The sequence below is a fragment of the Vulpes vulpes genome, chromosome 12 (genome assembly GCF_048418805.1).
Source record: "Vulpes vulpes isolate BD-2025 chromosome 12, VulVul3, whole genome shotgun sequence".
In the NCBI taxonomy this organism is placed as follows: domain Eukaryota; kingdom Metazoa; phylum Chordata; class Mammalia; order Carnivora; family Canidae; genus Vulpes; species Vulpes vulpes.
In genome coordinates, this window is record NC_132791.1 from 127355580 (window position 1) to 127369512 (window position 13933).

General features: G+C 37.4%; 1 protein-coding gene across 2 annotated transcripts in view; it reads left to right on the forward strand.

Moving 5' to 3' along the window:
- Positions 1-13933, forward strand: part of KBTBD3 (kelch repeat and BTB domain containing 3) — a 32586-nt gene that overhangs the window by 638 nt on the left and 18015 nt on the right. The window contains exon 1 of one of the 2 annotated variants that reach the window (XM_026006774.2): positions 37-387. The exons of the other annotated variant lie outside the window; for it this stretch is intronic. The gene's annotated coding sequence lies outside the window, so the exon portion shown is untranslated. Of the gene's footprint in view, positions 1-36; positions 388-13933 lie in introns of those variants that run through there. 2 annotated transcript variants of the gene reach the window in all.

Consider the following 13933-nt stretch of genomic DNA (forward strand, 5'->3'; position numbering starts at 1 on the left):
GAGCTGCAAATGCTCCGCTTTGCGGTGGATGGAGTGCGGTCCGCTGGGGCGGAACCCAGGGCCAGCCGTGGTCACTAGCACAGTGACCGAGGAGGGATCATTTCCACGTTCTTGAAGATGGCTTCGCTTCTGTTGTTACGAGTGTCTGTTCTGTTAACTTTTCCCGACCCCACAAGCCCCTTCCAGTCCTTTGCAGGCTCGGTGGGATTTTGAACCCACAACACACACAGATCCCCAAAGGGATGTAACATAAATCAGTGTCTGGACAGACGTGCTTGGGTGATGCTAACCGAAAGCCTGTGTCAGAAGTCGGTGTGAGATCTGCTTACCACCTGCAGAGAGCTTACAATCTGGCAAGGCAGACAGAGCATGCACCAAAACCCCGCAGTAAGTGAACATGTGCAGGTACTACAGGGCATCTGCTAACACTTCTATCACCCGTGATCACAACTCCGGATCACATCACTGCGTGTATGTGAGCATCCGTAATAACTTCTCCCTTCTTGTCCTTTTGAGCTGATTTTTATGATTTCACTCTATTTTCTGTTCCTAAAATTCTTCTAGGTACGTGATCACATGTTCTTCGGTGCAGTAGTAATTATTGTTAACTGATGGAGAATCTGAGATCAGAAAGAGAAATTTGTGGAATTATTTCAGCTCAGGTTCAGGAACTAATTCATAGTTCCTTTTTATCATTGACCTAATCTCTGTGTTCTTCTTTGAAGCCTTACACATTTAGTATAGGAACAGATAATGTAGTGCTTAATCCTACTTGTTCTCTCTGCCTAGAATATTCTCTTCCGTCATCACATTTCTTGTTCCTCTGTGTCATTCAGGTCTTGGCTCAAATGTCATACCTAGGAGAATGTCTCTATGACAAATCAAAGAAGCTCTCTGCCCACTCCCTTCCCCATCCCCAAGCCTGCTACTGTAGTGGACATTCTTTTTAGGTTTCTTTAATGGAATCCTCTTCCCTGTCTACTTTGTAAATTCTTACTCGTCCTTCAAGGCTCAAGGAAAACCCGACTTTTTCTTAAGGACTACCCCAGAGTATGTTTGTTTCTTTTTTAAGTATTCTCTATTTAATTCATTTGGCGACTGTTCTTGTACTGCCTTATGACATCTGTTATCCTGAATTTATATGTGTATCTTGCAAATTAGAATGTAAACTATTTGAGAGGGAATTTAATGCATACCTTACCTTTTACAAATAAAATATACATAAGTATACTTGAGTAACCATTTTTGATGAACTGTTACAATAGATTTTACTCCTTTTATAAGCTAACATAGGTATTTATATTCTGTCTACTTTTATTTCCCTCATTTTCAAGGAAATAAAAAGTGTGCCTAACTATATTCAGTAAGCGCAAACATTTTACTAGGATATTTTTATTGCATTGGTCAGGGGAAAAACTTTTAGGGGTTCAGCAAGTTTGTGAGTGATAGTCATCTTGCCAGATCCTGGTCTCTTGCTTCTTAGTGGGATTCTGAGAAACTTGTGTTCTTTTTCCAGTTCTACTACCAGTTATCTGTGACTGGGTAAATCACATAACCTCTCCCTGGTACCAATTTCAGTGGAAAAGCATCAAATGAAATTCTAAGTATCCTTGATTTGAAGGAGAGATAATGTTCATTAGCTTTTTATTGGGTCACAACTTAAACTTTATTCTTTTGCAAAGCTGAATGTTTCAAGATTTTATAAATAATTCTGTTACTTTAAAAAAAGACTTTGATACCTCTTTTCCCTCAATTTGCTTATCCAATCCATTCTCCGTTCTATTGGTTCTGCTTCTCAACAGAGCTAAAATCCATCTATTTCTATCTCGATTGTTAACACTCTGGTCTAAACCACCATCTTGTCTCACCTGCAATAGTGATTCATCTTCTAGCCTGCAGAAGGGGGAGGGGAGCATTGTTTTCCTGTGTCTTCCCTGCCTTTAGCACTCCTGAAGCAGTCTGTCTTCAGGGCCAAGTCTCCAAGTCTGTTCCCTTAATCACTGCACTATATGGGCTTCTAACTGGACTGGGTAGGAGAAGCCAGGAATCCTGAAGAGTGTGGTGCCACAGAAACTAGAGATGCGTGTTTCCAGAGGCAAGGACTAGTTAGCAACAAGAGTACTCCTGAGAAGTTAACTAGAAAGTAGAGAGAGAAGTTAGCATTAGACACCCATAAGAGAGGACAGCGTGGTGACACTGACTCAGCAGGCTGTAGGGTGAGAGAGGACTGGATGGTAGTGGGCTCAGATGGCAACTGGATGTAAAGCTACTACAGACTTTCTGGGTTGGGGAGTGGAAAAACAGGATGGCAACTAGAGGGTGATGAAAGTTCAAAGGACAGATTTTTGTTTTATATTTAAAGGTGGGAGATACTAAGATCTGTCTGCTGATGGAATCTGTCCAGTCAAGTGGGAGAATGTGTTGATGCAGGAGAGGGGGCAGTTGTGGGTGTGTGTGTGCACATTAAAGTGTGTTCCAGAGTGGAGGACCCTGTCTCCATTGTTTTTGGCTGTATGCCCATATCTAGAATAGGGCTCGCCAAAAGAACAGCTACTCTGTAAACTTTCTAATATTTGCTGATTAAATGAATAACTTGGACTCTACCTTCTTTTAATTAATTCTTCACACATCAGCCAGAAAAATATATATATTAAAAAAAAAAAATCATGTCACTATCCAGTGCAAAGTCTTCCGTGCTTGCAGCTGCAATTAGACTGGAATTCCAGCCCTGTGTGGCCTACTGGATCCTGCTTCTGTAGCCCTTCCTCCCTGACCTTCTCATTCTCCTTAACTGAATTGCAGTGATGCTGGCCACCTTTCCTGTCCCAAAGGAAGGACTCCTTCCCACTTTAGGGCTTTATACATGATTTCTCCCACCGACATCTTACCTCGTCATCATCCAGGTGTCCACTTCAATGACAGCTTCTCAGGAAGATGCTCCCTAATATTGAAGTGGACAAGAGCAAAAGCTCTAGAGCCTCACCATCTGGGTCCAGGTCCCTGCCTACCTGTTTTATGACCTGGAACAAATGACTTGACACCTCAAAACCCCATTTCTCCTTCCCATGAAGTGCGAACAGTAGCAATGTCTATTTTACACACTTCTTTTGAAGATTAAAGAGTGAAGCGTGCAGTACGAACAGCCTTATGAGAGTGTTACCACTGTTATTCCCTGAAAGTGACTATCACCCATTATTCATTTCTGTTCCCATTTCCCAGCAGTCTCTTCACAATGTTTGTAACAATGTAACAATGTATAATTTGTCAGTCTACCTTGCTAGATGGGAACCACCAGGGAAGCAAGGAACAAGACAGCATCTCTCCTCCATGCTTTCCTGACTAATTCCAAACCCGGCATACAGTTAGCAGTCTGTAATAAATGTTAAAGAGAAGAGGCCAGAAATCCTCCTCTATTTTGAAACTCTAGTGATCAAACTCGGATCACTGGAAGGCCTGTTGGGATCAAAGCGCAAACCACTCATAGTGCAGCTTTGGTTGAATATTCCACTCCCGTCAAGTGGAACATGCTTTTTCTGTCATCACTTAGTATCAGTTTTGTCAGACTTGATTGTTGTACTTTTATTGATTCAATTATTTAAATCAAATTTTAATGGAAGACATTAAAAGAACAAAATAGTTTTACAAATTGAATCAATGTTTTGAGCATGAAGGGGTTTTGTTGAAGCTGAGATGCAGTCTTATAAAATACACCATTATTTTATGTGCTACGAAGAAAGAAAACCATGCTGTTTTTAACTGCAACACAACTCCTTACCAGTTGGCATTTTTCATACTTCTGGAAAGCCCTTTAAAAAATCCACGTATCACCCTCGTACACACATAGAAAGAAAAACATAAGCAAAATTAACTGAGATGCTCTTTAAACTTTTTCATATTCAGAGTCCAATGCTTCCAATTCACTTTCAACCCAGAATCTAAATGTCCATGTTTTTCTGCATAATATCGTTCTCTGTTACCAAGAACATTAGTGATACATCATTTCTTAAGTGAGTATCCATTATTATCTCCAGGGCTATCTCTTAAGACACAGATACCTATCATTCTTCACATTTTGGTGCACATTTTGATGCATGTAGTTACAAATCTGTCATGTTGCTACCTGGCCAAAAGCAATTAAAAGATACTTGAAATGTGTCTTAGAATTAGAGAAAGACTGAGGTTGCAGAATATTTGAAGAAAAAAATTGCCTTACTGATCCTTTACCAAGATTTAAGAATTACTTCAACAACTAAAAATGTTGCTAAGTACATGTTTTTACTGAGTTTAACCATTAATATTGATATTAATTTAATATTCATGATAAAACTTTAGTATCACAATAGTACAGTGTAATTGTTGTGTGCTTTTTGGACAAGGAAGCTAAAGTCTCACCCTCCATAGGGGTCACCGTATAGTGATGGACCATTTAGGACCAGATTCCTTCAGGTCCAAATCCCAAATTCTTTGTTATTTGCAAAATATATACTACTACTACAAGTACAGATTTACTCCAACCAAATTTAAGAAATGAAGATTTCAGCTTCTTGGGTTGTTCATTCTCTATAGAATATATGTAGCAGGTTTTATCTTTTAACAGCTTCATTAAAGTGAATACCTATATATGCTTAATATATTTGAGAATACTTATTTGGAGATACTTAAAAATTTCTAGGAAAGTTTGCTTTTTGTTAGTATTCTTAGAAATAAGAATTACCCTATACCTGCCTCATTGCTTTCAATGAACAATGAGCCTCAAAATTGACTTAATCCAACACAAGATCCAAATTAAATACATATTTTTAATGATAATAAAGTTAATTTAAAAATGTTTATGGTTGAAGTTTCTTAGGTTTACTTGCTCAAGACTTAAGTCAGTATGCAGAAATACAGTTTTTGTCCTTTTTCCTTTTGAAAGTCTCAGGTTTGGATACCTTTTAGCTTTTTTGTTTTACATTTAACTTCTTAAAAAAAATACTAAGGAACAGAGCACCTATGTGGTGCAGTCAGTTGAGCATACAACTTGATTTTGGCTCAGGTCATGATCTCAGGGTCCTGGGGTCAGGCTTCACACTGGTCTGCTTGGGGTTGTCCCTGTCCCGCTACCCCTCCCGCTCGTGCTTACTCTCTCTCTCAAATAAATAAATAAATCTTAAAAAAAAAAAAAAAAAAAGCCGAGGAACTATTTAAACTCAAAACAGTGTTTTCTTTGCACTTTTTAAGTGTTCTGAATAAGGACAAAACCAGCATATCAAAATAATTTCTAAGTTGAATTCATATTTCATGCTCTTTAATTTTTATTTTGAAATAATCACATATATACAGAACGTTACAAAAGTACTATAAAGTGGTCCCATGTGCCCTTCACTCAGTTTCCCCATGGCTATATCTTCTATAATTATTGCCCAAAATCTGAATCAGGACCTTGACACTGGTGCACTGTGTGGGTACAATCCTATGTCATTTTATCACTGTGGATCCCTGTAACTAATTATTATTAGTTACAGATTAGTACAGATCACTGAGTTTCCCTTGTGCATCCCTGCCCCTCCACCACAACCCTCAGTCCCTGGAAACCACTCATTTATTGTCCATCTCTATAATTTTGTCATTTAAAAATATTATAGAAGTGGAATCATACAGTATGTGACCTTTGGAGATTGCCTTTTTTCACTCCTCATAATGCTCTTGAAATTCATCTGGGTTGTGATGAATCAGTTGTCTGTTGTCTGTTCCTCCATGATAGGGAGTCACCACAGTTTATACTCATCGGTATACTGAGCAACATTTTGGATGTTTACAGTTTTTGACCAGACAACTGTAGGTGCTATGAAAAACCATATACAGATTTGTATTTCTGTAGGATAAATGCCCAGGTCAGTGATTGGTTATTGGATAATATAGTGTGTGGTTAGTACCCCCCTCCTGACTTTTATTGAGATATAATAGACATATAATATTGGGTTAGTTACATGATGATTTGATATTTGCATGTACTATGAAATGAATGCCACAATAAATTTAGTTAACATCCATTACCTCATGTGATTAGAATTTTTCTTCCACTGATAGCTTTTAAGATTTACTCTCAAAGCAACTTCCAAATATAGAATGCAGCCTTGTTACCTGTAGTCATCATGCTGTATGTTATATCTTCAGAACGTATTTCTCTTATAACTGGAAATTTGTACATTTTCACCTTTTTCACTCAGTTCCCCCACCCCCAAGTCCCCCCCCCACCAAAAATGAGTTAACTATTTCCATGAGTTTTTTTACTTCAAGATTCCACAAAAACAGTGACATTATACAGTATGTCTTTATAATTTCACTTAGCATAATGCCCTCAAGGTCTCTTGGTGTATGAATTCTTTTTTATGGCTGATACTCCACTGTGTTTGCATGTGTGTATGTATATTTCACATTTTATTTATCAATCTACAGATATTTAAATTGCTTCTTTATCTTGGCTATTGTGAATGTGCTGCTGTGAACATGGCAGATAGATATCTTTTCAGGTCAGTAATTTAGTTTATTTTCAATACATTCCCTAGAAGCTCAATTGGCAGATCATACTGTAGTTTTATTTTAGAATTTTAAGGAACAGGGGATCCCTGGGTGGCGCAGCACTTTAGCGCCTGCCTTTGGCCCAGGGCGCGATCCTGGACACCCGGGATCGAATCCCACATCGGGCTCCCGGTGCATGGAGCCTGCTTCTCCCTCTGCCTGTGTCTCTGCCTCTCTCTCTCTCTCTCTCTCTCTGTGTGTGACTATCATAAATAAAAAAAAATAAAATAAAATAAAAAGAATTTTGAGGAACCTCCATACTGTTTTCTGTGTTGGTTGCAACTAGTTTACGTTCCCACCAGAAATATACAAGGTTTCCTTTTCTTCATGTCCCCAACAGTACTTGCTGTCTCTTATCTTTTTGACAACATACTGACAAGTGTGAGTTTATATCTCAGGGTTTTGATTAGCCTTTTCTTGATTAGTGACACTGAGTACCACTTCGCATACCTGTTAGCCATTTGAATATCGTTGGAAAAATGTCTATTTATGTTCATTGCCCATTTTTAATGGGATCATTTGGACTTTATTTACTATTGAGTTCTATAAGTTCCTTATATATTTTGGATAATAGCTTATCAGATGTGCAGGTTGAGAATATTTTCTTCCAGTCTATAGGTGGCCTATTCATTTGGTTGATCACTTATTTTACAGTGTGGAAGTTTTGTGTTTGCATGTAGTCCCACTCTTTGTTTTATTTTGTTGCATATACCTTATGTGTCTTTTTTTTTTTAAGATTTTATTTATTTATGAGAGACACAGAGAGAGAGAGAGGCAGAGACACAGGCAGAGGGAGAAGCAGGCTCCTTGAAGGGAGCCTGCCGTGGGACTCGATCCTGGGGCTCCAGGATCAGGCCCTGAGCTGAAGGTGGCGCTAGACCGCTGAGCCACCCGGGCTGCCTACCTTATTTGTCTTAGCCAAAAAAAATCACTGCTATTATCAATGTCAAGGAGCTGATTCCCTACTTTTCTTCTAGGAATTTATGGTTTTTCTGGTCTCACATTTAAGTCTTTTTAACTGACTTAATTTTTGTGAGTGGTGTGAGATATGAGTCTGGTTCCATTCTTTTGCATGTGAATATCCAATTTTCCCAGCATCATTTATTGAGGAAACTATCTTTTTGCCATAGAGTATTTGTACTCAATTTATGTCTTCTCCAGTTTCTTCCATCAGTGTTTTATAGTTTTCAGTGTATGTCTTTGACCTACTTGGTTAAATTTGTTCCTAAGTATTTTATTGTTTCGATGCTATTATAAATGAGATTGTTTTATTTTTAAATTTTGTTAGTGTATAGAAATGCTACTGATTTTTGTATGTTGATTTTGTATTTTACAGCTTTACTGAATTCATTTAGTAGTTGTTACTTTTTTTGGGGGGGGGTGCTGTCTTTAGTATTTTCTGCATATAAAATGTCATCTGCAAACAAATACAGTTTTACTTTTTTCCTTTCCAATTCTGACTCCATTTATTTGTTTTTCTTGTCTGATGGCTCTGGCAAGAACTTCCAGTACTATGTTGAATAATGGTGAGAGTGGACAACCTTCTCTTGGTCCTGATATTAGAAGAAAAGCTTTCAACCTTGCACCATTGAGTTTGATGTTAGCTATGGGTTTGTCCTATATGGCCTTTTATTATTTGAGAATTCTATACCCACTTTCCTTCTATGCCCAATTAATTGAGAATTTTTATCATGAATGGCTGTTGAATTTTTAAATGTTTTTTCTCCATCTGTTGGATGATCATATGATTTTTATCTATTAGTGTGGTAAATTACATTTATTGATTTACATATGTTCAGTCGTCCTTGCATCCTAGTTTTGAATCCTAATTGATCATGGTGTATTATCCTTTTATTTTTTATTTTGTTTTAAATGTTTTATTTATTTATTCATGAGAGACACAGAGAGGCAGAAACATAGGCAGAGGGCAAAGCAGACTTCCTGCAGGGACCCCAGTGCGGGACTCGATCCCAGGACCCTGGGATCACGCCCTGGGCCAAAGGCAGACACTCAACCACTGAGCCACCCAGGTGCCCTGGTATATTATCCTTTTCATGTGCTGTTGGATTCAGTTTGCTAGAATTCTGTTGGGACTTTTTGGATCTATAGTCATCAGGGATATTGGCCTGTAGGATTTTTTGTTTCGTTTTGTCTTGTTTTTATAGTGCCTTATCCAGCGTTGATAGCATGGTAATACTGGCCTCATAAAATGAGTTTAGGAATATTCCCTTCTCTTCAGTTTTTTGAGTAGAAGGATGGGTATTGATTCCTCTTTAAATGTTTGGTAAAATTCACCAATGAATCCATTTGGTCTTGGGCATTTCTTTGTTGGGAGGTTTTTGATTACTAATTCAATCTTATTTTCTACTCTTTGTGGTTCAGACTTGGTAGGTTGTATGCTTCTAGGAATTTAGCTATTTTAAGTTTTTAGTTTTGTATAATTGTTCATAGTAGTTTCTTATGATCTTTTACATTTCTGTAGCATCACTTGTCTCCTCCTTCACTTATAATTTTATTTATTTGAGGTCTCACTGTCTCTGTAGTTGTTAGGTAAAGGTTTACCAATTTTGTTCATCTTTTCCAAGAACCAACTCTTAACTCTTGTCAATTTTTCTGTTGTTTTCTTTTTCTATTTCATTTATTTCTGCTCTGATTTTTATTATATACTTAATTTTGTTAACTGTGGGCTTATTATGTTATTTCTAGTTCCTTGGGATGTAAAATTAGACTGTTTATTTGGAATCTTACTTTCTTCTAGCTGTTGTGCTTATTGCTATAAACTTCTCTCAGAACTGCTTTTGCTACATCCCATAAGTTTTGATATTTTGTATTTTCATGTATCTTATGATATTATTTTACTTCCCTTTTTAATTTCTTCTCTCATGCCTTGGTTATTCAGAAGTGTGTTTAATTTTAATGTATTTGTGAATTTTACCAGTATTGATTTCTGCTTTCATATGATTGTTGCTGGAAAACAGTTGGTGTGATTTCAGTCTTCTTATATTTGCTAAGACTTGTATTGTGGCCTAACATTTGTCTATCCTACAAAATTCTGTGTCTGTATATGTCACTTAGGTCCTTTTGGTTTATAATGTTCTTCAAATCCATTGTTTCCTTATTGCTTCTTTGTCCGGATGATATATTCATTGCTGAGGGGGATGTTAAAATCCCCAATTATTATTTTATTTCTGTTTAAGACTGCCAGTTCTGTTAGTATTTGCTTTATATATTTAGGAGCTTTGATATTGCGTGCATAAACCTTTACAATTATATATTCTTAATGGATTGTTGACTTCATTATCATTGTATAGTGACCTTCTTTATCTCCTTTGACTATTTTTATTTATTTATTTTTTTTTAAATATTTTTTTTTAGTTTTTATTTATTTATGATAGTCACAGAGAGATAGAGAGAGGCAGAGACACAGGCAGAGGGAGAAGCAGGCTCCATGCACCGGGAGCCTGACGTGGGATTCGATCCCGGGTCTCCAGGATCGCGCCCTGGGCCAAAGGCAGGCGCCAAACCGCTGCGCCACCCAGGGATCCCTCCTTTGACTATTTTTAATTTAAAGTTTCTTGTCTGATGTAAGTATAGCATCTCTGCTTTCTTTTGATTACCATTTGGGTGAAATATTTTTTCCCGTTCCTTCATTCTCAGTCTGCATGTGTTTTTAAAGCTACAGGGAGTCTCTTATAGGAAGCATATCATTGGATCTTGTATTTTGATCTGTTCAGCCATACTATGTCTTTTGATTGGAGAATTTAATCTGTTTACATTTAATCATTAGCAGTTAAAGATTTACTATTGTCATTTAGTTAACTGTGTTCTGACTGTAGATACTTTTCACTTTATTGTGGTTTGATGACTTTTTGTAGCAGTATTTTGTCATTCTTTTATCATAATCTTTTATGTGACTACTACAAGGTTTTCCTTTTTGGTTACCATGTTACTAACATAAAATAACATTCTATTTATAACATCATATTTTAAGTTGATAACTTAATTTTAATAACATATACACTTTAAATTTTTACTTCTCTCCTCACAGTTTGTTAATGTTTCAGTTTACATAAATATATATTATTTTAAAGATTTTATATTTAAGTAATCTCTACACCCGATGTGGGGCTCAAACTCACAACCCTGAGATCAAGAGTCACATATTCCTCTGACTGAACCAGTCAGGCACCTGTCAGTTTACATATATTTTATATTGTGTATCCAAAACCAGATTATTATGTTTATGGTTATTTTTAATGTTTATTTTTTTTAAATTTTAAACTAGAGTTGTAAATTAATTACATGTTTTAGAATACGATTACAATATTAGAGAATCTGATTTTTATTAAAGGTTTTATTTATTTATTCATGAGAGACACAGAGAGAGAGAGAGAGGCAGAGACACAGACAGAGGAGAATCAGGCTCCATGCAGGAAGCTCAACGTGGGACTTGATCCCGGGACTCCAGGATCACGCCCTGGGCCGAAGGCAGGTGCTAAACCGCTGAGCCACCCAGGGATCCCCTGAGAATCTGATTTTGACTGTATAGTTAGCATTATCAATTAGGTCTACAAACATTTATTTATTTCTATAATGTTAATTAGCGTTATTTTATTTCTCCTGAATTCTTTGCAGATAGGTCATAGATCTCCCATTTCCTTAGGGTCAGTTATTGGAGCTTTATTGCTTTCTTATGGTGATGTCATTGTTTACCTGATTCTTCATAATCCTTGATTCTTAGGTTGTTGGGTTTTTTTTGTTTGTTTGTTTGTTTTTGAGATTTTATTTATTTATTCATGAGAGACAGAGAGACAGAGAGGCAGAGACATAGGCAGAAGGAGAAGCAGACTCCATGCAGGGAGCCCAATGCGGGACTTGATCCCAGGACCCCAGGGATCACGCCCTGAGCTGAAGGCAGACGCTTAACCACTGATACACCCAGATGTCCCAATCCTTGATTCTTTGTGTTGAATTCTCTGGTTAAACTTCCTACTCAGGCAGAACTGGGTGCTATACTCAACAGTTAGGCAGGGCTACAAATTTGCTACCTTGCCCTGTTTTACAACAGTCTCTGTGGCCCTTTAGCTTGCTGGTTGGGGACGTGAATCCAGCAGAGCTGCCCACCAAACTCCTTGCTCAGACAGTACCACCAGTTTTGCTCTAAAGATGGAAAGAGCTGCTGGTTTGGCTCTCTGCTCAAGTGCTGTTGCAAGCATGGCTCTAGGTTGGGCTACACAGCTTCTCAGGTGTTCTGGTTAGGCTTGCTGGTTGGGCAGGGCTGGAGGCTATATTCAGTGCCAGGCAGAGCTTTGAATTTGCTTCTCAGCCTTGGCAAGGGCTGTGTAACAGCCTCCAGATCCAGTTAGACTTAGTAGTCAGAGACAGGAATCAGGCAAAACACATGGAGCTCCCTGGCCAGATGGAGTCCCCTGCTGGGCTCTGCAGATGGGCAGAGACCCTGGTTAGGCACTCCTCTCAAGTGCTGCTGAGCTGCTCCGTGTCCTGATGCTCTGGTCTGGTGGGGTGGGGCAGGGGGCTGCACTCAGCACTTAAAAATTAGCTTTCCTGCCAGGCACAGTGGCAAAAACAGGCTCTAAAGCTGGTATGGCTCATTGTTTGGGGCCTTGAATCAGGCAGAAGTGCACACAGAGTTCCCTGGCCAGGTGGGGTCATCAAGTTGTGGTTAGCTTTTTAAGAAACTTCCAAATAATTTCTGTTAGCAATGTGTGAATGATACAATGTCTCTGTGGCCTCTTAATCATTTTATATTATCAGTATCTTTTTATTAGCCATTCTAAGAACAACAGTGCTGTTTCATTGTGGTCTTAATTTTGTATTTCCTTGACTAATGATACTGAACTTCATGTGTTCATCTCTATATTTTCTTTGGTGAAATACATCTTCATGTCTTTTGCCCATTTTTAAACCGAATTGTTTGTTTTTTTTTACTGATGCGTTTTGATAATTCTTTATATAGGTATTAATCTTTTATTAGATTTCATTTGCAAATATTTTCTTTTCTTCCTCTTAACACGGTCTTTCACAGAGGACACATTTTCAATTTGGTTAACATTCAAATTAATATTTTCCCTCTGTTTTATGGATTGTGCTTACTCTTTGTCACAAAGATTTTCTCCTATATTTTCTTCTAAAAGTTTTACAGTTTTTACATTTTACATTTAAGCCTATCACCCATTCTGAGTTAATTTTTGTATGAAATGTGATATTTAGGTTGAAGTTTACTTATTGCCTGTGACTATCCATCTGTTTCAATGTTGTTAAAAGATTATCTTTACACCATTGAATTGCTTTTGAACATTAGTCAGAAAATAGTTGGCTTTACTTGAGTGGAGTTATTTCTTAATTATATATTCTGTTCCACTAATCTATGTGTCCATCTTTTCACCAATATTACACAGTCTTGATCATTGTAGCTATGTAAGTATTGAAATCTGGTAAACTGATTCTTCCCACATTACCATTATTTGTCAAAACTGTGTTAGCTATTTTATTTTCCTGTCTTTCCACATAAGTATTTGAATAGTCTGCAAAAAGATCTTACTGAGATTTTTATCATAATTTTGTTAAACCTGTATTATCATTATGGGGAGAATTGGGGGGGGAATTTGTTAAACCTGAATTATCATTATGGGGAACCAAATCGAGAGATTTGGTTTTTTTAGTTTCTTTTGTCAGCATATTTTAGTTTCAGTGTACAAGTTCCACACATGTTTTGGTAGATTTTATACCTAAATCAGTTTGTTTGTTTGTTTTTTAAAGATTTTATTTGTATGTGTGTGTGTGTGTGTGTGAGAGAGAGAGAGAGAGAGAGAAAGCAGAGAGAGAAGCAGGCTCCATGCAGGGAGCCTGATGTGGGACTCAATCTCAGGACTCCAGGATCATGCCCTGGGCTGAAGGCAGACGCTTAACCGCTGCACCACCCAGGCGTCCCTAGTTTGTTTCTTTCTTTCTTTCTTCCACTGTTGTAAATGGTTTTATATTTTAAACTCTGGTTCCCATTTGTTCATTGGTAGCTTACAAAAAACCCACTGATTTTGTATGTTGATATTATATCCTATGGCATTGTTGAATTCACTTATTAGCTGTATGAATATTTTGTAGGTTACTTGAGAGTTTCTATTCCTGTAAATATAGAGGCAGTTTGTTTCCTTTCAAATGTATATGAATTTTGTAGAATTTTCTTGCCTTAGTGTGCTGGCTAGAACTTCTAGTACTATGATAAATAGCAATGTTAAGATTGGACATACTTGCCATTTTCATCATCTCCGAGCAAAAGCATTCAGTCTCCTACCATTTAGTATAACGTTAGCTATAGATTTTTAATAGATGTTCTTTATCAAGTTGAAGTTCT